Genomic DNA, 22229 nt, shown 5'->3' with positions numbered 1-22229 from the left:
ACACACATGATGAATTATGGAGCCTACAGAGCACACATGATGAATTATGGAGCCGACAGAACACACATGATGAGGAATGGAGCCTACAGAACTCACATGATGAATTATGGAGCCTACAGAACACACATGATAAATTATGGCGCCTACAGAACACACATGATGAGGTATGGAGCCTACAGATCACACTTGATGAGGTATGGAGCGTACAGAACACACATAATGAGGTATGGGGCCTACAGAACACACATGATTAATTATGGAGCCTACAGAACACACATGATGAGGTATGGAGCCTACAGAACATACATGATGAGGTATGTAGCCTACAGAACACACATGATGAATTATGGAGCCTACAGAACACACATGATGAATTATGGAGCCTACAGAACACACATGATGAGGTATGTAGCCTACAGAAAACACACAATGAGGTATGAAGCCTACAGAACACACGATGAATTATGGAGCCTACAGAACACACATGATGAATTATGGAGCCTATAGAACACACATGATGAGGTATGGAGCCTACAGAACACACATGATGAATTATGGAGCCTACAGAACACACATGATGAGGTATGGAGCCTACAGAACACACATGATGAGGTATGGATCCTATAGAACACACATGATGAATTATGGAGCCTACAGAACACACATGATAAGGTATGGAGCCTACAGAACACATGATGAATTATGGAGCATACAGAACACACATGATGAGGTATGAAGCCTTTAAAACACACATGATGAGGTATGGAGCCTATAGAACACACATGATGAATTATGAAGCCTACAGAACACACATGATGAATTATGGAGCCTACAGAACACACATGATGAATTATGGAGCCTATAGAACACACATGATGAGGTATGGAGCCTACAGAACACACATGATGAATTATGGAGCCTACAGAACACACATGATGAGGTATGGAGCCTACAGAACACACATGATGAGGTATGTAGCCTACAGAACACACATGATGAGGTATGGATCCTATAGAACACACATGATGAATTATGGAGCCTACAGAACACACATGATAAGGTATGGAGCCTACAGAACACACGATGAATTATGGAGCATACAGAACACACATGATGAGGTATGAAGCCTTTGAAACACACATGATGAGGTATGGAGCCTATAGAACACACATGATGAATTATGGAGCCTACAGAACACACATGATGAATTATGGAGCCTATAGAACACACATGATGAGGTATGGAGCCTACAGAACACACATGATCAATTATGGAGCCTACAGAACACACATGATGAGGTATGGAGCCTTCAGAAAACACATGATGAGGTATGGAGCCTACAGAAGACACATGATGAGGTATGGAGCCTACAGAACACACATGATGAGGTATGAAACCTACAGAACACACATGATGAATTATGGAGCCTATAGAACACACAATGAATTATGGAGCCTTCAGAACACACATAATGAGGTATGTAGCCTACAGAACACACATGATGAGGTATGGAACCTACAGAACACACATGCTGGAACAAAAAAGCGTACAGGAAGGGTAGCTCTCCAGGTTTGGGACGTTTTGTCAACCCTTGGCTGTGATGAGTTGGATTTATTGAGTCAGTCAAGTCTGTCTGCCATTCAGCGATGAGTTGCAGGTGTTGTTTTGGATGGGGTCTGGTTTCATCAGCCAATCCCAGTCTTCAGTGGATAGGGGTCAGCTTCTATCAGCCAATCCCAGTCCTCAGTGGATAGGGGTCAGGTTCTATCAGCCAATCCCAGTCCTCAGTGGATAGGTGTCAGGTTTTATCAGCCAATCCCAGTCCTCAGTGGATGGGGTCAGGTTCTATCAGCCAATCCCAATCCTCGGTGGATGGGGTCAGGTTCTATCAGCCAATTCCAATCCTCGGTGGATGGGGTCAGGTTTTATCAGCCAATCCCAGTCCTCGGTGGATGGGGTCAGGTTTTATCAGCCAATCCCAGTCCTCAGTGGATGGGGTCAGGTTTTATCAGCCAATCCCAGTCCTCAGTGGATGGGGTCAGGTTTTATCAGCCAATCCCAGTCCTCAGTGGATGGGGTCAGGTTTTGTCAGCCAATCCCAGTCCTCAGTGGATGGGGTCAGGTTTTGTCAGCCAATCCCAGTCCTCAGTGGATGGGGTCAGGTTTTATCAGCCAATCCCAGTCCTCAGTGGATGGGGTCAGGTTTTGTCAGCCAATCCCAGTCCTCAGTGGATGGGGTCAGGTTTTATCAGCTAATCCCAGTCCTCAGTGGATGGGGTCAGGTTTTATCAGCCAATCCCAGTCCTCAGTGGATGGGGTCAGGTTTTGTCAGCCAATCCCAGTCCTCAGTGGATGGGGTCAGGTTTTTTCAGCCAATCCCAGTCCTCAGTGGATGGGGTCAGGTTTTGTCAGCCAATCCCAGTCCTCAGTGGATGGGGTCAGGTTTTATCAGCCAATCCCAGTCCTCAGTGGATGGGGTCAGGTTTTGTCAGCCAATCCCAGTCCTCAGTGGATGGGGTCAGGTTTTATCAGCCAATCCCAGTCCTCAGTGGATGGGGTCAGGTTTTATCAGCCAATCCCAGTCCTCAGTGGATGGGGTCAGGTTTTATCAGCCAATCCCAGTCCTCAGTGGATGGGGTCAGGTTTTGTCAGCCAATCCCAGTCCTCAGTGGATGGGGTCAGGTTTTGTCAGCCAATCCCAGTCCTCAGTGGATGGGGTCAGGTTTTATCAGCCAATCCCAGTCCTCAGTGGATGCGGTCAGGGTTCAAAGGTCCAGTGTTCCAGTACGTCAGCTGCATTGACCTCAAAGTGCTGTCGTGGACTGTAGGGCTGTGACTCACTGTTCTCTTCCGGGTTAAAGGTCAAAGCCCATAAAAAACAAATTCTATTAGCTTGCAAACAATCTTCTAAATGTAAATTTCTGACTTCAACTATATAATACAAACATACTGCAACTATATAATACAAACATACTACAACTATAAAATACAAACATACTACAACTATAAAATACAAACATACTACAACTATATAATACAAACATACTACAACTATATAATACAAACATACTACAACTATATAATACAAACATACTACAACTATATAATACAAACATACTACAACTATAAAATACAAACATATTACAACTATATAATACAAACATACTACAACTATATAATACAAACATACTACAACTATATAATACAAACATACTACAACTATAAAATACAAACATACTACAACTATATAATACAAACATACTACAACTATATAATACAAACATACTTCTACCAACGTTCAAAATAGTTTTTGTCCACCAATGTGAGAGAATGTGTTTTGTTTGTGTCCATGTGTGTGTGTGTGTGTGTGTGTGTGTGTGTGTGTGTGTGTGTGTGTGTGTGTGTGTGTGTGTGTGTGTGTGTGTGTGTGTGTGTGTGTGTGTTGAGCAAATCCTTTTGAATCATGCCTCCCCCAGCGACTATTTATCTGTCATCTAGTCGGTCGTTAGTCAGAAAGAGGACCTGGCAACCAGCCTAGTAAGGTAGATAGAAGAGGACCTGGCAACCAGCCTGGTCAGGCAGGTAGAGGAGGACCTGGCAACCAGCCTAGTCAGGTAGATAGAAGAGGACCTGGCAACCAGCCTGGTCAGGCAGGTAGAGGAGGACCTGGCAACCAGCCTAGTCAGGTAGATAGAAGAGGACCTGGCAACCAGCCTGGTCAGGCAGGTAGAGGAGGACCTGGCAACCAGCCTAGTCAGGTAGGTAGAAGAGGACCTGGCAACCAGCCTAGTAAGGTAGATAGAAGAGGATCTGGCAACCAGCCTAGTCAGGTAGGTAGAAGAGGACCTGGCAACCAGCCTAGTCAGGTGGGTAGAAGAGGATCTGGCAACCAGCCTAGTCAGGTAGGTAGAAGAGGATCTGGCAACCAGCCTAGTCAGGTAGAAGAGGACCTGGCAACCAGCCTAGTCAGGTAGGTAGAAGAGGATCTGGCAACCAGCCTAGTCAGGTAGGTAGAAGAGGACCTGGCAACCAGCCTAGTCAGGTGGGTAGAAGAGGATCTGGCAACCAGCCTAGTCAGGTAGGTAGAAGAGGATCTGGCAACCAGCCTAGTCAGGTGGGTAGAAGAGGATCTGGCAACCAGCCTAGTCAGGTAGGTAGAAGAGGATCTGGCAACCAGCCTAGTCAGGTAGGTAGAAGAGGATCTGGCAACCAGCCTAGTCAGGTAGAAGAGGACCTGGCAACCAGCCTAGTAAGGTAGGTAGAAGAGGATCTGGCAACCAGCCTGGTCAGGCAGGTAGAAGAGGATCTGGCAACCAGCCTATTCATGTAGGTAGAAGAGGACCTGGCAACCAGCCTAGTCAGTTAGATGGAAGAGGATCTGGCAACCAGCCTAGTAAGGTAGATAGAAGAGGACCTGGAAACCAGCCTAGATAGGTAGGCTGGTCAGGTAGGTAGTGGGTAGATAGGTAGGCTGGTCAGGAAGGTGGATAGATAGCGGGTAGATAGCTAGGCTGGTCAAGTAGATAGATAATGGGTAGATAGGTAGGCTGGTCAGGAAGGTGGATAGATAGTGGGTAGATAGGCTGGTCAGGTAGATAGGTGGGCTGGTCAGGTACAGTAGATAGATAGGGGTAGATAGGTAGGCTGGTCAGGTACAGTCGATAGATTGTGGGTAGATAGATAGGTAGGCTGGCCAGGTAGATAGTGGTAGATAGGTAGACTGGTCAGGTAGGTAGTGGTAGGTAGGTAGTCTGGTCAAGTAGGTAGATAGTGGGTAGATAGGTAGGCTGGTCAGGTAGGTAGTGGGTTCATAGGTAGGCTGGTCAGGTAGATAGTGGGTAAATAGGTAGGCTGGTCAGGTAGGTAGATAGTGGGTCGATAGGTAGGCTGGTCAGGTAGATAGGGGTAGATAATTAGGCTGGTCAGGTAGATAGTGGGTAGATAGGTAGGCTGATTAGGTAGATAGTGTTGATAGGTAGGCTGGTCAGGTAGGTAGTGGGTAGATAGGTAGGCTGGTCAGGTAGATAATGGGTAGGTAGGTATGCTGGTTAGGTAGATAATGGGTAGATAGGTAGGCTGGTCAGGTAGGTAGTGGGTAGATAGGTAGGTGGGCTGGTCAGGTAGATAGTGGTAGATAGGTAGGCTGATCAGGTACAGTAGGTAGATAGTGGGTAGATAGGTAGGCTGGTCAGGTAGGTAGTTGGTAGATAGATAGTCTGGTCAGGTAGGTAGATAATGGGTAGATATGTAGGCTGGTCAGGTAGGTAGTGGGTAGATAGGTAGGCTGGTCAGGTAGTTAGGTAGAGAGTGGTAGATAGGTAGGCTGGTCAGGTAGGTAGGCTGGTCAGGTAGGTAGTGGGTAGATAGGTAGGCTGGTCAGGTAGATAGTGGGTAGATAGGTAGGCTGGTCAGGTTGGTAGTGGGTAGATAGGTAGACTGGTCAGGTAGGTAGGCTGGTCAGGTAGGTAGTGGGTAGCTAGGGAGGCTGGTCAGGTTGGTAGTGGGTAGATAGGTAGGCTGGTCAGGTACAGTAGATAGATAGGGGTAGAAAGGTAGGCTGGTCAGGTAGGTAGATAATGGGTGGCTAGGTAGGCTGGTCAGGTGGTTAGGTAGGTAGACTGGTCAGGTAGGTAGTGGGTAGGTAGGTAGGCTGTTCAGGTAGATAGTGGTAGATAGGTAGGCTGGTCAGGTACTTAGGTAGGTAGTGGATAGATAGCTAGGCTGGTCAGGTAGGTAAGTAAATAGGTAGGCTGGTCAAGTAGATAGTGGTAGGTAGGTAGGTAGGTAGGCTGGTCAGGTAGGTAGTGGTAGATAGGTAGGCTGTTCAGGTAGGTGGATAGATAGTGCGTAGATAGTTAGGCTGGTCAGGTACAGTAGGTAGATAGTTAATAATTGGTTCGCTGGGTATAATTTTGTTAGCGTGTCAATAGGCCCTCTGGTTACGACCAGATAGTTCTACAGAGATCATGATCTGGCAACCCGTCTGGTCAGTGATACGGGTCAATTAGTTCTACAGAGATCATGATCTGGCAACCCATCTGGTCAGTGATACGGGGCAATTAGTTTTACAGAGAGCAGGATCTGGCAACCCGGCACCTCGTCTATCTGCAACGCTGCAACAGGAATCACTTGGATGACGGCTCCAATAATCACAGTACGGACATTGATACTGTGGCGTGTGTGTGTGTGTGTGTGTGTGTGTGTGTGTGTGTGTGTGTGTGTGTGTGTGTGTGTGTGTGTGTGTGTGTTACTGATACTCTGACGGGAAGACAATCACTTAATTCAACGTTTCCTGGCAACTCAGTCTATTTAATCTGAAGGTGGTTACATCTCCCAATGATTTCACTTGTACTTTTGCAAACAATTCCCCTCTTCTCTCTCTCCTTCCTCTCCTTTTCTCCCTTTCTCCCCCTTTTCTCTCTCTTCTCTCTCTCCCTCCGCTTCTCTCTCTCCCTCAACCTTTTCTCTCTCTTCTCTCACTCCACTATTCCCTCTCTTCTCTCCCTCCCTCTCTTCTCTCCCTCCCTCTCTGTCTTCCCTCCCTCCCCTTCTCTCTCTCTTCTCTCCCTCCACTTCTCCCTCCCTCCCCTTCTCTCCCTCCCCTTCTCTTTCGCTTCTCTCCCCCCTCCCCTTCTCACCCTCCCTTCTCTCCCTCCCCTTCTCTCTCTCCTTCCCTTCTCTCCCTCTCTCCCTCTCTCTCCCTTCTATCTAGTAGTAGTGTATTATTGATGCTCATCTCCCCAGGTAATACAGATATAGTTACACCTCCTGGTCTGACCCACTAACACACACACACACACACACACACACACACACACACACACACACACACACACACACACACACACACACACACACCTGAGCTCCTGGCCTGCCGTACCAAGACTTCTACCACAAGGAAAAACTATTCACACACACATCGTCTCCGCAGGACGAGAAGAGGAGGGACTTTCCCCTTGACTGTTTCTCTCTCGAGCGTCTCGTTGAGTGAGTACGTGTGTCGTGGGTCGACCAGAGAGAAGGAGGGTTTTTGTTTTATTCGGAGACAGAGGGAGTTGGAGAAACCCCAGCTGAACACAGCGAACCCCTTAGAGGGGCGAAACAAAACCTTACAGAGCGGATAGCAGCTAGGACAAAGAACATAGAGGATGTTGCTGTGATGGAGCCTACAGGGCCTCGTTAGGGGGCTGTGTTGGAGGCTACAGGGCCTCGTTAGGAGGCTGTGTTGGAGGCTACAGGGCCTCGTTAGGAGGCTGTGTTGGAGGCTACAGGGCCTCGTTAGGAGGCTGTGTTGGAGGCTACAGGGCCTCGTTAGGGGCTGTGTTGGAGACTACAGGGCCTCCTTAGGAGGCTGTGTTGGAGGCTACCGGACCTCATTAGGGGCTGTGTTGGAGGCTACAGGGCCTCGTTAGGGTCTGTGTTGGAGGCTACAGGGCCTCGTTAGGGGCTGTGTTGGAGGCTACAGGGCCTCGTTAGGGGCTGTGTTGGAGGCTACAGGGCCTCATTAGGAGTCTGTATCGGAGGCTACAGGGCCTCGTTAGGGGCTGTGTTGGAGGCTACAGGGCCTCGTTAGGGGCTGTGTTGGAGACTACAGGGCCTCCTTAGGAGGCTGTGTTGGAGGCTACCGGACCTCATTAGGGGCTGTGTTGGAGGCTACAGGGCCTCGTTAGGAGGCTGTGTTGGAGGCTACAGGACCTCATTAGGGGCTGTGTTGGAAGCTACAGGGCCTCGTTAGGAGGCTGTCTTGGAGGCTACAGGGCCTGGTTAGGGGCTGTGTTGGAGGCTACAGGGCCTTCGTTAGGGGCTGTGTTGGAGGCTCCAGGGCCTCGTTAGGGGCTGTGTTGGAGGCTACAGGGCCTCATTAGGAGGCTGTATCGGAGGCTACAGGGCCTCGTTAGGGGCTGTGTTGGAGGCTACAGGGCCTCGTTAGGGGCTGTGTTGGAGACTACAGGGACTCCTTAGGAGGCTGTGTTGGAGGCTACCGGACCTCATTAGGGGCTGTGTTGGAGACTACAGGGCCTCGTTAGGAGGCTGTGTTGGAGGCTACAGGACCTCGTTAGGGGCTGTGTTGGAAGCTACAGGGCCTCGTTAGGAGGCTGTCTTGGAGGCTACAGGACCTCGTTAGGGGCTGTGTTGGAGGCTACAGGGCCTTCGTTAGGGGCTGTGTTGGAGGCTCCAGGGCCTCGTTAGGGGCTGTGTTGGAGGCTACAGTACCTCGTTAGGAGGCTATGTTGGAGACTACAGGGTCTCGTTAGGAGGCTGTGTTGGAGCCTACAGGGCCTCGTTAGGGGCTGTGTTGGAGGCTACAGGTGCTCGTTAGGGGCTGTGTTGGAGGCTACAGGGTCTCGTTAGGAGGCTGTGTTGGAGGCTACAGGACCTCCTTAGGACGCTGTGTTGGAGGCTACAGGGCCTCGTTAGGAGGCTGTGTTGGAGGCTACAGGACCTCGTTAGGGGCTGTGTTGGAGGCTACAGGGCCTCGTTAGGGGCTGTGTTGGAGCCTACAGGGCCTCGTTAGGAGGCTGTCTTATAGGTAGTTGTTGTGGACCTGCCTGGTTGTGAGCACCCTCTCTATTGTCTGGATACACATGGAGGGAGTTCCTCTGAACAGAGAGGCGGTATGTCTGAGTCTAGTAGTCTAGTTGGTTAATGCTGTGTGTGTGTGTGTGTGTGTGTGTGTGTGTGTGTGTGTGTGTGTGTGTGTGTGTGTGTGTGTGTGTGTGTGTCCGCCCGGGATCAGTAGTGACGACACGGTCTTCCACACACACCTCGCCGCAAGGATTTAAACCTGAGGAACGCTACACACACACACACACAGGTAAAGTACGCTACTCACACACACAGGTAACATACAGGTAACATACAGGTAATATACAGGTAACACACAGGTAATATACAGGTAACATACAGGTAACATACAGGTAACATACAGGTTACATACAGGTAACACACAGGTAATATACAAGTAACATATAGGACAGGTAACATATAGGACAGGTAACATACAGGACAGGTAACATACAGGACAGGTAACATACAGGCAATATACAAGCCACATCCAAGGACACAGGCAAACTGAATGACTCTTTTAAATGTATTAGAAGTATTGGCTTGTTTTAGAATGTAATTGAAATGACGTGTTATTTTTCAGGCATAAACTGGTCTAAGCTAACCTGTGTGTGTGTGTGTGTGTGTGTGTGTGTGTGTGTGTGTGTGTGTGTGTGTGTGTGTGTGTGTGTGTGTGTGTGTGTGTGTGTGTGTGTGTGTGTGTGTGTGTGTGTGTCTGTGTGTGTGTCTGTGTGTGTGTGTGTGTGTGTGTGTGTGTGTGTATAGCAAGTCTCCAGTAGAGGACATGGTGAGTCTCTAACAGCCAATCAGGATGCCGAAGAAAGACAACAAGAAAGACAACAAGAAAGGAGGCAAGCCGGAACCTGAGAAACAGAAGGAGGAAGTAAAGACAGGGAAAGATGACAGAAAGAAGGGAGGAAAGGAGGAAAAGAAAGGAGGGCAGAAAGGAAAGGAGGTACCTCCCCCCAAAGGAAAAGGACAAAAGGAGGACAAGATAGGAAAAGATAAAGGGAAGGCAAAGAAGGAGGAGTCAGAGGAGGAGTTACTGAGTGAGGAAGAGGAGGAGGAGGAGGAGGAAGAGGAGGAGAACTCTGAAGATGATAGATGGAGGGGTCGAGGGGGTAAATCTGCTAAGGGGAAGTCGAAAGGTCGCCGTGGGGACGAAGATGAAGAATACGAAGAAGAAGACGAGGAAGAAGAGGACGAGGACGACAGGAAGCGCAAGAAGAAGTCTAAAGATGGCCGCAGTCATAAAGACAAAGGAGGGAAGGGAGAAGAGAAAAACAAGAAGAAAGAGAAGAGGAAGAAGGAGGTGTCACCTGAACCTCCGGTGAAAGAGCTCCCTAAGAAGGGTCTGAAAAACTTGTCTAAAATGTTCATGAGGTTTTCGGGGGTCAGGAGACGAAGAAACTCCAGGAAGAAGATGGGAGGAACTTCCAGACTGTTCATGGGCCTGGGGAAACGGCTACGCAAGTATGGACCTATTTCATTTATTTACTTTACATTATTGTTGTATTATTGTATTATTATTTATATTATTATTAATTATTAATTAAATTATTATTAATTATTATTAATTATATTATTATTATTATTATTTATTATTAATTATATTATTATGGTTTATTATTAATTATATTTTTATTATTGATTATTAATTATATTATTAATATTATTATTATTATTTATTTATTATTTATTTATTATTAATGATTATTTATTATTAATTATATTAATATTTACTATGAATTATATTATTATTATTATTATTATTATTAACTATATATATTTTTTTAATATTATTTATATTATTATTATTATTATTTATTATTTATTCTATTATTATTATTATTTATTTATTATTAATGATTATTTATTATTAATTATATTATTATTTCCTATTAATTATATTATATTATTATTATTATTATTATTAACTATATTATTATTTTTATATTAATTATATTATTATTATTATTATTATTAACTATATTATTATTTTTTATATTAATTATATTATTATTATTATTATTTATTATTTATTATATTATTATATTATTATTATTATTTATTTATTATTAATTATTATTTATTATTAATTATATTATTATTTACTATTAATTATATTATTATTATTATTAACTATATTATACTTTTTATATTAATTATATTATTATTATTTATTATTAATCGTATTATTATTATTTATTATATTATTATTATTTATTAATAATTATATTATGATTATTTATTATTATTTATTTCATTATTCTTTATTATTAATTATATTGTTATAATTCATTATATTATTATTAGTTATGATTAGTTATATTAATATTAATTAATTATTGATTATATTATTATTATTTATTATTAATTATATTATTTGTATTTATTATTAATTATATTATTACACTACGACTTAAGTGTTACGGTTCATCTAAAGAAGTGAGATATCGTTTGCTAGCTAGCTACATCTTTCTTGACGCCGTCGTTAGCTCTGGAAAAAAGCATCTGCTAAATGACTAAAATATCTAAACAAAAATATAGAACCAGCTAACGTTAGCTAACTAGATACGCAGAATAGGAGCAGACTTCAAGAGCTCCTCCTTCAGTTTAGTCTAAAGAATATTGTGTCCAATAGTCCCGTAATAGTCCTGTAATAGTCCTGTAATAGTCCCGTAATAGTCCTGTAATAGTCCTGCAATAGTCCCGTAATAGTCCTGTAACAGTCCTGTAATAGTCCCGATATAGTCCTGTAATAGTCCTGTAACAGTCCTGTAATAGTCCCGTAATAGTCCTGTAATAGTCATGTAATAGTCCTGTAATAGTCCTGTAATAGTCCCGTAATAGTCCTGTAATAGTCCTGTAATAGTCCTGTAACAGTCCTGTAACAGTTATGTAATAGTCCCGTAATAGTCCTGGAGGTTACGGTATAACCGTGTACAAATCCTGTAACAGTGCAGTAATAGTCATGTAATAGTCCTGTAATAGTCCTGTAATAGTCCCATAATAGTCCTGTAATAGTCCTGCAATAGTCCCGTAATAGTCCTGTAACAGTCCTGTAATAGTCCCGATATAGTCCTGTAATAGTTCTGTAACAGTCCTGTAATAGTCCCGTAATAGTCCTGTAATAGTCCTGTAATGCTCATGTAATAGTCCTGTAAAAGTCCAGTAATAGTCCTGTAATAGTCCTGTCATAGTCCCGTAATGGTCATGTAATAGTCCTGTAATAGTCCCGTAGTAGTCATGTAATGGTCCTGTAATAGTCCCATAATAGTCATGTAATAGTCCTGTAATGGTCCTGTAATGGTCATGTAATAGTCCTGTAATAGTCCCGTAGTAGTCCCGTAAAAGTCCTATAACAGTTCTATAACAGTCCTGTAATAGTCCTGTAATGTTCCCGTAATAGTCCCGTAATAGTCATGTAATAGTCTCGTAATAGTCCTGTAATAGTCCATTAATAGTCATGTAATAGTCCTGTAATAGTCCTATAACAGTTCTATAACAGTCCTGTAATAGTCCTGTAATAGTCACGTAATAGTCACGTAATAGTCATGTAATAGTCCTGTTGTAGTCCTGTTGTAGTCCTGTAATAGTCCTGTAATAGTCCTGTAATAGTCCCGTAACAGTCCTGTAATAGTCCTGTAATAGTCCTGTTATAGTCCTGTAATTGTCCTTTTATAGTCCGGTAATAGTCCTATAATACTCCTGTAATAGTCCTGTAATAGTCCTATAATAGCAGTCTTTGACGTAGCAAGTAATGCTTTTGAGAACGTTATACAATAGTCCAGAGATTGTAATGCCTTTGAGGTCGTTACACAATGGTCCAGAGATCACCTGTAATAGTCTTTTTATAGTTCCATAACTATACATTACTTTCTCCATCCCTCCCTCCCTCCCTCCCTCCATCCCTCCCTCCATCCATCCCACCCTACCACCCTCCCTCCCTCCATCCCACCCTACCACCCTCCCTCCCTCACTTCCTCCCTCCATCCCACCCTCCCTCACTTCCTCCCTCATCCATCCCACCCTCCTACATCCCTCCCTTCCTCCATCTAACCCTCCCCTGCTTCCTCCCTCCCACCCTCCCTCCCTCCATCGAACCCTCCCCTGCTCCCTCCCTCCCTCCCTCCATTGAACCCTCCGCCGCTTCCTCCCTCCCTCCATCGAACCCTCCCTCACTCACTCCCTCCCTCCCTCGCTCCCTCCCTTCCTCCATCGAACCCTCCCTTGCTTCCTCCCTCCCTCACTCACTCCCTCCCTCCCACCCTCCCTCCCTCCATCGAACCCTCCCTCACTTCCTCCCTCCCTCCCACAGGAACCGCGAGAACAAGGTGAAGAAGAAGACGCGTAGGGAGTCGATACTGAAAAACACATCTAAGTTCATGATACGGTTCAACCACTCGAAGAAGAACAAGAAGTTGAAAGAGAAGGAGGCGAAGGAGAAGGAGGAGAAGGAGGACGGCGGGAAAAAGCTGTCCTACATGTTGATCAGACTGGGGAGAGGAACAGGAGGACAAGAGAAGAAAGTAGGGTTCTTCAACGGTCTGTTCAGGAAGAAAACGGCCACTGGAGCTCCGGACTTCAAGGCCCAGAGTCATTTGCTAGGGCAGGTTGCCGGGGCCACTAACTGGCTGACCAAGCGGTTTATCTCTACCAAGCATCGTCAGAGCGCCATGGGGGGTTTGGACTGGGCAGGGGGTGGGCATAGGTCAGGGTTCGGCCGTCAGGGAGGAGGGGGTCACAGCCGACAGGTCAGCATGAGGGGTCAGCAGGACGATCGTACCTATGGGTATCAGAACGGTGGCTATCAGCATGACGACGACGGCGATGATGTGTACGAGTACACAGAGGGGTACGACCAGCAGGTCATGGGGGGGTATGACCCCCGGGGGGTGGCAGGAGCAAGGGGATTTCAGAGGCGGTCTGTAAAGGCTCACGGTGGTCACGGTTACGGTTGCGATCATACTGGTTACGATGATCAGGAGGAACCCTACGGGCAGCCCGGGTGGCGGGGCGGTCAGGGGTATTACTATGACGACACAGGTGAGTACTACGACGTTCCGTCGCAGGACCTGGGTTATTACGAGGATGAGCCGGGGCTCTACGATGACGACGGGGGCGGTTACTACGATGACCAGCAGGATCTCTATGACGACGAGGGCTGTGAATACTACGACCCCTACCAACAGCAGCAACAACAACAACAACAACAGAGTTACTATGACGACCAGGCCGCCATGGGGGGTTACTACGGGCATCAGCCGATAGGGATGTACGGCGAGGAGAGCGGGGCGATGGAGTACTATGACCCAATGGGAGCAGGGTTGGAGTACGATGAGTACGGCAATCTCTATGACGAGCAGATGGTGATGGACCCCCAGCAAGGTCACTACGACAACGGGATGCAGGGCCAGGGGGGGTTCTATGACGACGGGACGGGTGTGTACGAGGAGGTGATGATGGGAGGTAGAGGGGTTGGTGGTCTTTACCAGGACTACCAGCTGCACTACAGCGAGGAGGGACTACCTTTCCCAGACTTCTCCTACAATGCCTACAACTCCCAGCAGCCAGGAACACAGATGCCTTATGGGTATGACCCCATGGGGGGAGAAATCTCCCAGCAGGGGGCTAAGATGGCCTTCAGGGTGCCCAGGCCTCAGGTACGTCTGTTTGGGAAGGAGCGTCTGGATGTCCCTCCTGCACCTTTCACCCCGCCTCCTCCTCCGCTACCCGGTCACCACGACGACATCCTATCGGAGATACAGTACGAGGAGCAGGACACGTCGATGATGTCGCCGCAGCAACAGCTGTTGGCCCGGCAACAGATGATGATGTCGCAGCAGCAGCAGATGATGGAGCAACAACAGCTGCTGATGTCACAGCTGACCACACCGCAAGAACAGACGATGTCACCGCACGGTATGATGATGTCACCGAAACAGCAGATGATGGACGACATGACGATAAAACAGCAACAACAGATGATGTCAGCACACGATACGATGATGTCACAACAGCAGCCGATGATGTCACCACAGCAACAGATGGACGACGTTATGATGCGACAGCAACTGCATATGATGTCACGGCAACAAGGCATGATGTCACCACACCATATGATGATGTCACCGCAACAACAGATGATGTCGGCACAACAACAAACGATGGACGACATTATGATGCAACAGCAATTGCATATGATGTCACAGCAACAACAGATGATGTCGCCACACGATATGATGACGTCACCACAACAACAGATGATGTCAGAGCGGATGCCCCAGCCCCCTACTCCGACGGCCATGTTGATAAAGCAGCATAACGCCCCGAATGGGATGGGCGGTGCCATGATGGGCGGACCAATGGAGTACCCCGGAACCCCTGTGACGCCCCGCTCCCACCGTATGTCCCCCCTCCCCCATCGAGCCCACCCTTCCCCCACCCCCTCGAGCCGCTCGATGATGATGATGTCACAGCATCCCTCCCCCCGTGGCTCACCCCTGCCCACTCGCTGCCTCTCCCCCTCCCCCCAACCCTCCATGAGAGGCTTACCTCCCCCCGGCCAGAGACCCCGCTCTGTTCTCTACAGGAGGAAGTCTCCCCCTTCCTCCTTCGTGGCCTCACCCCTCTCCCCGCATCGACGACTCCAGCCCCAGCGTCCCCCTTCCCTGGCCCTCTCTCCCCGCCGCCCCGTCTCCCCCTCCTCCCCCGAGCCTCCACGATCCGGCGATCTCCCCCTCCTCCCCCGCGGCTCCATACGCCGAGTTATGCCTCCCCCCTCCTCACCCTCTCCCTCCCGTTTGGGGGGAGGGAGTGCTTTTGGAGCGAGGAAGGTCCTCCGTGGCACTCCCTCCCCCACCTCCCCCCGTCGTGCCTCCCCCTGCCTCCCCCCAGGTCAGGACGAGACCAAGGGACTCCATCCACCTCCTACCCTCCTCCCCCATCTCAATGCGAGCCTCCCCCTGTCCCTCCAGCCGTAGTTTCTCTCCCGCACCCCGCCCAACCTCCCCCACCCTCTCCCGCCACTCCGCGCATCTCCTGCGACAGGGGGAAACCCCTCTGGTGCGCCCGCGGTTCGGAGGTCGCGGCCCCGTTCCAATGGGAACCGTCAGACCTTCCCCCGTGGGAAGACGAGGACGACCGATGGCGCCGACCCAGAATGTCCCTCCTTTTAGAACCTCAGTCCGCTCCAACCACTCCGCCCTCACCCTCTCACCCCGCCTCTCTCCCCGCCTCTCTCCCCGCCTCACTCACCACCCCTCCCCCCAGATAGGCCATCGCCCTCCCCTTGGCCACAAGGAGTCAGGAAGGTACCTCCCTGGGAAACCCGTAGGCCGCGGTCGTCCCCTGATGAAGAGACAGTCTATTCGTGGGCCGGGCATGCCCCCTCCCTCTCCCCAACCCTCTCTCAAATGCTACCCTCCCCCCTCCCCTCACCTCTCCCACCGCCCCTCCTCTCCTCACCCTTCAGTACGTGCTTCCCCCTTACTCCCCCGCGCCCCGTCCCCGGACCCCTACTCTGACCCTTACGCCCAGGACCCCTATGGCCATTCAGAGCAGTTCGTTCCTTCCTCCCCAATGCTCCAGGGGGCACTCCAGAACCAAACCCTCCGTAACGCGTCATTCATCTCTGCTCACCTGCGACCCATGTCACCGTATGCCCAACAGGTACCGCAGTACACCCAGCCTTCCTCCCCCATGCTCCAGGGGGCGCTCCAGAACCAACAGCTACGTAACGCCTCTTTCACCTCCCCACTACAACAGCCTATGTCGCCCTATGCTCAGGATATGGGGGGTTATGAAGACACTATGATGCCTTCCTCCCCCATGCTCCAGGGGGCGCTCCAGAACCAACAGCTACGTAACGCCTCTTTCACCTCCCCACTACAACAGCCTATGTCGCCCTATGCTCAGGACATGGGGGGTTATGAAGACCCTATGATGCCTTCCTCCCCCATGCTCCAGGGGGCGCTCCAGAACCAACAGCTACGTAACGCCTCATATGCGTCACCGTTACAACGACCCATGTCCTCCTATGGATCTATGGGCGGGTACGACGAACCTCTCCCCCCTTCCTCCCCGATGCTAGGCAATGCTCTTCAGAACCAGGCGCTACGCAGAGCCTCGTTTGGAAGCCCGGCATTACAGCGTCGTGGGAACCCGTACGGTCCGGTGGTGACTCAGTACGACTACCACGCCGAGCCTGGCCCCTCCCCTCTACTCCACAATGCCCTGCAGAACCCCAACATGAGAAACGCCTCCTTTGGAACCCCGATGCTCCAGCGCCGAGGGGGCAACCCCTTTGGACCCGTCGTCCCTGACTACTACGGAGCCTTGCAGAACCCCCAGATGCGACAGATGGTTCAATCTCGTGGTGGCCTCCTTCCGCTCCGTTCCCCTTACGGACCGCTACAACCCAATCCCCGGTTTGGCAACTCACTCCAGAACCACAGACTCCACGGGACGATCGTCACAGATCCACCGAATCTAGCAGCGGCTCTCATGAACCCAGCGCTAAAGACAGCGTCGTACACCTTACCAGACGGTACCATCGCTATCGGACCCCAGCAGCAGAAGAATCCGAACCTCTCGGCGGCATTATCGAACCCTTACCTCAAATCAGCGTCGTATACTCTACCGGACGGCACCATTATCATAGACCCCAGGAAACCGGTCTCACCATCCGTCGGCCGCGCGCTCCAGAACCCAGCGCTGATGAACACTTCCTACACTCTGCCGGATGGAACCATTCGAGACCCCAATGCTCCCATCTCTCCTAACCTGTCTTCCGCGTTAAACAACCCTCACCTGAAATCAGCCTCGTATACGCTCCCTGACGGTTCGATTATCATAGACCCCAGGAAACCCAGATCTCCGAACCTCCTGGCGGCGTTATCCAATCCGTACCTGAAGACGATCTCCTACGAGCTCCCAGACGGTTCTATAATCATCGACCCGCGGAAACCCACCTCGCCCAACCTGTCCTCGGCGCTCCTGAACCCGGCGATGAGGAATGCCAGCTACGCCCTAGAAGGAACTGTGATCACCGATCCCAACGCTCCGATCTCTCCGAACCTGTCTTCCGCATTGATGAACCCACACCTGAAGTCGGCCTCCTACACGCTACCGGACGGTTCTATCATCATCGACCCACGGAAGCCCAAGTCCCCGAACCTGCTGGCAGCTCTACAGAACCCGTATCTGAAGTCAGTATCTTACGAACTGCCTGATGGAAGCGTCATTATCGATCCTCGTAAACCTCGCGGGCCGGACCTGTCGGGAGCCCTGTCAGGTGCCCTGTCGCAGAACCAGGACCTGATTAACCAGAAACGGTACCGACTTGGGGACGGAACCCTGGTGATCCCTGGGCAAAAGCCCCGCCTCGGCGCCGCCCTGATGAACCAGAACATGAGGAAGGTCAGTAACTGTTTCCTGTGTGTCAGTCATTGTTTCAATGTCTGTCACTGTTTACTTGATGCCAGTGATGACTTCCTCAATGACTGTTTCCTGTTTCAGTGACTGTTTCCTGTGTGTCAGTGACTGTTTCCTGTTTGTCAGTTACTGTTTCCTGTGTGTCAATGACTGTTTCCTGTTTCAGTGACTGTTTCCTGTGTGTCAGTGACTGTTTCCTGTTTGTCAGTTACTGTTTCCTGTGCGTCAATGGTTGTTTCCTGTAAGACAGTGGCTGTTTCCTGTCTGCCAGTGACTGTTTCCTTTTTGCCAATGACTGTTTCCTTTCTGGCAGTGACTGTTTCCTGTTTCCTGTGTTTTAGCACCTGTTTCTTGTTTCCTGTGTGTCAGTGACTGTTTCCGGTTTCCTGTGTGTCAGTTTGTTCCCTTTGTGTCAGTGACTGTTACCTGTTTCCTGTGTGTCAGTGACTGTTTCCTTTTCTCCTGCAGGTGGACTATCGTCTAGGTGACAGCGGGGCGCTGTCCGTCCGGCCCACCAACCCCAGGCTCTCTGAGGCGCTGCAGGAGAACCGGGACCTCCTAAACCCAAACCGGTACCAGCTGCCGGAACGCAATATGCTTATGCGGAAGTTTGGGAACCCGTACCTGGACGAGGCCCTGCAGAACACACAGCACCTCCGCTACGCATCGTACAGGTAGGTTACCAGGCTGCAGGTAAAACTCTTTATGGTTCCAGGTCGAACCCTATAAGGTTCCAGGTAGAACTTTTTTTTTTTTACCAAAGCGTAATTTGAAGGTTCTTCGTTGAGCGAAAAGCTTTTACCTGGAACCGAAAATGGCTTCTCCAACTGAGATAGCAGGAGAACTCTTTATGATTCTGGGTTCTGTTTCTAAGAGTGTAGAGCACCCCAGCCTTAGCTGTAATTTAAATATATTGTATCACTGTTATCTTTAAGTAAACAGAGTTCTTCTTCTTCGTCTTCTTTTTTTTCCAGACTTCCCCCGGGGCTTCAGGGGCAGGATAACCGCTACGCTGTAGTTCCGCCGTACGGTCCACGATCCGGCCACTGGGCAGGCAACGCACGCTCCGGCCAGGAGGGGGATGATGTCTGGGCCTCAGAGAGGGTTCTACCGCACGGAACCGTGAGGAACCTCACCAAGTGGTCCATGTACCGCGAGGTCATGGACTCGGAGGGTATCACTCCCGCAGCGCCGGAAAAACCGGAGGGAACAGGGGAACCGGACTGGAACCCTGATAGAGAGGGGGAAGCCAACAGCTGGTACGAGAAGGTAGGACAACCTCTACTCGACATTCTCACCTTAATTCTTAAAAGTCAGGGGGGTTAAAACGTAAAGATCAAACTATTGATCGTTTAGCTATATTATTTAGAATTGTATTTTAAAATATTGATTTCGGTCTCCATAGAAACGCATTGAATAACACATTCATAAATGGCAAAAATAAAATAAAATAAAAAGACAGTCCAAAAAAATAAATCACAAGAAACAAGGTTTTGAAGTATCTGTCCTTGTCGTAAGGGACAGACCAAGGCGCAGCGGGTAATAGTGCTCATCCTTCTTTCTTTATTTAGAGAGAAAACTCAAAACAAAACGACGAAACAGTTCCATAAGGCTATACAGAAAACAAACCACCCACAAACCCCCACAGGGGAAAAGAAAAACAGACTGCTTAACCTCTATGGGCTAGGCGGGACGAATTCGTCCCACCTACGTAACAGCCAGTTGAAGCCTGTGGCGCGATTTTCAAATACCTTAAAAATCCTATTACTTCAATTTCTCAAACATATGACTATTTTACAGCTATTTAAAGACAAGACTCTCGTTAATCTAACCACACTGTCCGATTTCAAAAAGGCTTTACAACGAAAGCAAAACATTAGATTATGTCAGCAGAGTACCAAGCCAGAAATAATCAGACACCCATTTTTCAAGCTAGCATATAATGTCACAAAAACCCAGAAGACAGCTAAATGCAGCACTAACCTTTGATGATCTTCATCAGATGACACACCTAGGACATTATGTTATACAATACATGCATGTTTTGTTCAATCAAGTTCATATTTATATCAAAAAACAGCTTTTTACATTAGCATGTGACGTTCAGAACTAGATACGCAAACTTCCGGCGAATTTACTAACAATTTACTAAATTACTCACGATAAACGTTCACAAAAAGCATAACAATTATTTTAAGAATTATAGATACATTACTCCTCTATGCACTCGATATGTCCGATTTTAAAATAGCTTTTCGGTGAAAGCACATTTTGCAATATTCTAAGTACATAGCCCGGCATCACAGGGCTAGCTATTTAGACACCCAGCAGGTTTAGCACTCACCAATATCAGATTTACTATAAGAAAAATGGTCTTACCTTTCCTGTTCTTCGTCAGAATGCACTCCCAGGACTTCTACTTCAATAACAAATGTAGGTTTGGTCCAAAATAATCCATAGTTATGTTCCAACAGCGACGTTTTGTTCGTGCGTCCCAGACACTATCCCAATGGTAAATAACGGTCGTGCGCACGGCGCATTTCGTGACAAAAGATTTCTAAATATTTCATTACCGTACTTTCGAAGCATGTCAACCGCTGTTTAAAATCAATTTTTATGCCATTTTTCTCGTAAAAAGCGATAATATTCCGACCGGGAATCTGCAATTAGATAAACAGCCGAAGGAAAATATATCACTGGGTCGAATCGGGCACACGCCTAATTCCATTGTCCTCTGATGGGCCACTTGGAAAAGGCGATAATGTGTTTCAGCCTGAGGCTGCCTCGTCATCGTTCAGGTTTTTCCCGGGCTCTGAGAGCCTATTGGAGCCGTGGGAAATGTCACGTTACAGCTAAGATCCTGACTCTTCAATAAACAGAAGCAAGAACAACAACACCTTGTCAGACAGGCCACTTCCTGCATGAAACCTTCTCAGATTTTTGCCTGCCAAATGAGTTCTGTTATACTCACAGACACCATTCAAACAGTTTTAGAAACTTTAGGGTGTTTTCTATCCATATGTAATAAGTATATGCATATTCTAGTTACTGGGTAGGAGTGGTAACCAGATTAAATCGGGTACGTTTTTTTATCCGGACGTGAAAATACTGCCCCCTATCCCAAACAGGCTAAGTATGGCTTCCAATCAGAGACAACTAACGACACCTGCCTCTGATTGGAAACCATACTCGGCCACACAAAGAAAAACGAACATAGAAAATGAAAACTAGAACATATCCCCAAGAAACATGACAGTCCTGTATCTAGAAGATATAAGAAAGGTCAGGAAATATTGTACACTTTCTTTTAACCCTTGTTTTTTTTTTTTGTAAGGCACAAAAATACCTTCATACTGTACCTCCATAATTTCTTTGAGCTGGTACAGGTTACATTCAGACGAGTGCTGTGACATGTTCAGGTGAATGTGAATCTTCACGTTAGTTCATTGCTCGAAACGGTTCAGACGCTACAAACAGAAGTTGGCATCAACTGTCCCCGACTTCGGACGAGTCCCGACACTACAGACGTTTTTTGTGAGAAGACCGATTTTTATGGTCTGACAAACATCGCTCTCTGGCTCTGTAACCTTTCACCCCAGATGGGATGACTCACGGTCTGACAAAACATCACTCTCTAGCTCTGTAACCTTTCACCACAGATGGGATGACTCACGTCTGACAAAACATCGCTCTCTAGCTCTGTAACCTTTCACCACAGATGGGATGACTCACGGTCTGACAAAACATCGCTCTCTAGCTCTGTAACCTTTCACCACAGATTTGGATTTCTCACGGTCTGACAAAACATCGCTTTCTACCTCTGCAACCTTTCATCACAGATGGGATGACTCACGGTCTGACAAAACATCGCTCTCTAGCTCTATAACCTTTCACCGCAGATGGGATGTCTCACGGTCTGACAAAACATCGCTCTCTAGCTCTGTAACCTTTCACCACAGTTGTGGATGTCTCACGGTCTGACAAAACATCGCTCTCTAGCTCTGCAACCTTTCACCACAGATGGGATGAATCACGGTCTGACAAAACATCGCTCTCTAGCTCTGTAACCTTTCACCACAGATGCGGAACTGAGACATCGGTGGATTGAGATGCATCCAAAGCAACAACAAAAAAACTCTCCAGATGTCTCACTTCCTTAATCTGACAGATTTTTGAGGTGGATTGTTTTAATATTGCTACTTAGATTGATGCTCCGGTGTGTCAAT

Source organism: Salmo salar, chromosome ssa12 (genome assembly GCF_905237065.1).
Source record: "Salmo salar chromosome ssa12, Ssal_v3.1, whole genome shotgun sequence".
NCBI lineage: Eukaryota > Metazoa > Chordata > Actinopteri > Salmoniformes > Salmonidae > Salmo > Salmo salar.
This window is presented reverse-complemented; position numbering follows the sequence as displayed.